Genomic DNA, 3,341 nt, shown 5'->3' on the forward strand with positions numbered 1-3,341 from the left:
GCAGTTTCAAAATTGGCATGCAAGGTAATTCAGCTAAGGGAATGCAACCTATCTTATTGGTGGCTAAATTATGAATATACCAAAATTGACGCTATCCGCAATTTTTTTAAAGCGCAGAGAAAATGCACGAACAAGTTCCCAATGTCCTGTATAACAGAGACAATGGACTGATCTACATATTGAAAGCACAGATATGACCAAGAGTGAGTCTCCTTCCAAAACAACGCTGAGGGGTCATTGATGGGTATTTTTGCCACTTTTGTGCTCCAGAAGCATCCCTGAATAGAGCATCTATAAAATAGGTACTGCCTCTGATGTCAGTGTCAAAAATTTTACCTTTATGATCCCAGTTGGGGAAGGTTCTGAAAGATGGTTTGAAAACAACAAAATATCAAGAGGCCAGCAGGAATTCCTGCAAATGATTCTAGCAACAGGGCCATTGAGGAACAAGTCCACTAATGTTCCCTCCACTGCCTCGCAAAGGGGATGGTGAATGCTCTCTGGGTTTAACAACTTGAATATGACCTGATTTAATCTCTTCGATCCTTTTATTTATGTACCAAAATTAGTAGTGCTGGGCTGCATTTTTAAAAGCCTATTTGGGTGTGGCTAAACAAATTGATATGAGCGAGTAGAATGTTCTTGCAAATCTTCCATAGGAGCAATTCTAATCTTTCATGCAGTTTCAATCTCCACACTTAAGCCCATTTACGATACGAAAATGGAGTATTTGGAGGGTATTGATTAGTAGCAAAGAATCTAAACGCAGATTTCACAGACGAGGGAGTAGGACTCCAGTTATTTCTTGAAGCCATTTGTGATCGAGCATATTGGGTATCCAAGGATCAGTCTGCTTATGGTTAGAAGATCTGGAACCAACCTGAAACTAGATACCTTTTGCTAATAAATGTCTGCACGTAAAATCGCTTTCCAAAACCACCAGTCGAGATTGAACTTCTAAACCTCCCCAAAATTTGAATGTTTCATGTATTTTGCTGACATAACCCAAATCCAAGTTATATCTGAATGAGCTAAATTTGCCACCCAAGCTTGGCTTCCAAAGCAACATGGTTTTTCAGAGATTTTGGGGGAAAAAACCCCCAAACCACCACATGCTTTAGGAGTATAGTGTTAAAGACCCAACTATTTATTCAAAAGCTTTAAGACAGTTAGATACTAATTTGATTAAACGTTTAGCCCTCAAGATCATAACATTCTACCACGCTTTCGAATCTGAAGTCCACGGCAGCTCACTCTATCAACACTGACCCGGTTGTAGACGTTTCCCTTTTGACAGTTTCGAACATCTATCAATATTCAATGACTTAACACTATGCCATACTATAATTGTAATTCAAAAGAACACACATGGACACACAATAATTACATGCTTCCATGTCATAAAACTAGAAGCAAAACTCCATTGTGATTCAAAAACTCATACGGGAATGCAGAAAAGTAGAGAAGACAAACCTGGTAGGACGATGATGCCGTCCCAAAAATGAAACCTGCAGGAAAACTGCTCCTGTTGAGTACAACATGATCATGGTAATGGCTTGGTGTTGAAGCAATGATGATGTTAGTGAATGAGTAGAGAAAACTAAGAGAAGATAGCTCTGAAATGCCATCCTCAGTGATGAGTTGCAGTAGCTGGTGCCTTTTTTTTTTTTAATTATTATTATTAAATTTTATAGGAAGACATATTATTCTGACAGGATGAGGTGAAAATCTAAATTTTACACCCTTCAATAGCAAACAACCACGTCAGATCTCTTTCTTTGTTACGATGGATGCAAATGCAGCGAATTTCAAGCTCTGACAGGACCATCCTCTCAAGCACTCTCTCCCCTCCCATCGCTCGCTCTCTCTCTCCTCAAATACAGCGCGTTGGTCACTCTCTTAAATTAGTTAAATCTCAACTTCTGAACAAACTTAAGGTTAAACTTAAATTTAACAATATGAAAAATGTTGTATAAAAATGGCGTGCGAAGAAAATGTTTGGATGTCAAGAAAATGTGCGTTAGAAAAAGGAAGTGAAGTTGCGAAACTAAGATTTTGGATAAACATTTCATATACAAACTTTGATATTTTTTTATAGTTATTTCCTTTGGTTTTCTTTATAGGTATTCAAAAATTTTCTTTGATTTTCTCAGTATCCAAACCAATGACAAGTAGAAAAACCTAGCGTTAATAAAAAAAAAAAAAAAATTCACTGACACAAAATCGAGAATTACAGAGGACCTATGATGAGGTGAAATGAAAAAATTTTCGTTTCCACTTCTTTTCTCTCTCCTAATGATTGAGGAAGAAATCCAAACGATGTAAAGAATTTTAACATGTTATTGAGAATAAACAGGACCAAATGAGGGAAAAATTTTACGTTGCCACTAAAGGTCACCCAATACGTGCAGTTTTTGCGACCAATGTTTTTGCGGCAACATTATCAGTGGTCGCGAAAGACAAAATTGTTGCATTTCGGTCACACTATTTTCAAGGAATACTCATTCATCATGAAAAAGCATATTTTTGCATTGACTAAAGCGTCGCTTAATGGATTTTTTGCAGCAACTTTATATTGCCGCTAAGGATCTTGGTTTATATCTGATTATTGAGACGACATAAGTGGCCGCAACTTTTTTAATCGTATAAAAATTGATCAGACTTAATTTTTTTCTCCTAGTCTTTGACGGTGAAATTTATAATAATATAATAAAAATTACAATAAAATTAAAATTAAGACGAAGTTAGTTTAGACTAAGGCATAGAAATTTCGCTCTCTTTAAGGAGATTCAAGTCTTCTGCAGTGTACAAAGTCTCAAATTAACCGGTGCAGCAGAAATCTTCTTGACTTGACTTCTTCAAGATACAACAGTCTAACTAATCGTCGTATGACTCAAACCTACTCTGCACAAGTGGTAGAGCCCAAAGCTCCACTCAAAAAAATATCTTTCTTTTATCTGAAAATACTCTCAAAAATATTTACTCACTAAACTTATTTTTCTTATCTCACTCTCTCTAAAGTATATGACTGATCTCACGTACTAACTGCAAGACTACACAAATATATAAACTGGACATAAAACGACTCTAGACGTCGTAGACATAACGGGAAAAAAACAATAAAAACAACCAACTTAAATTAGCCTCTTAAAAGACCCTTCGGCCTTCAATGCCAACGTTCTTCCTAGAGAATTAAACGGCAACTGAAAAATAAAGAGAAATAAAACCTTAAGAACGTTAAAGAAATTAACCTTACAACGTCTGAGGCATAAAAACCACTTGAATATCAAAAACCGGTTTGAATACTTAAAGACCAAAATACTTAAAATTGGGTAGTTTAG

Source organism: Juglans regia, chromosome 5, assembly GCF_001411555.2.
Source record: "Juglans regia cultivar Chandler chromosome 5, Walnut 2.0, whole genome shotgun sequence".
In the NCBI taxonomy this organism is placed as follows: Eukaryota; Viridiplantae; Streptophyta; class Magnoliopsida; order Fagales; family Juglandaceae; genus Juglans; species Juglans regia.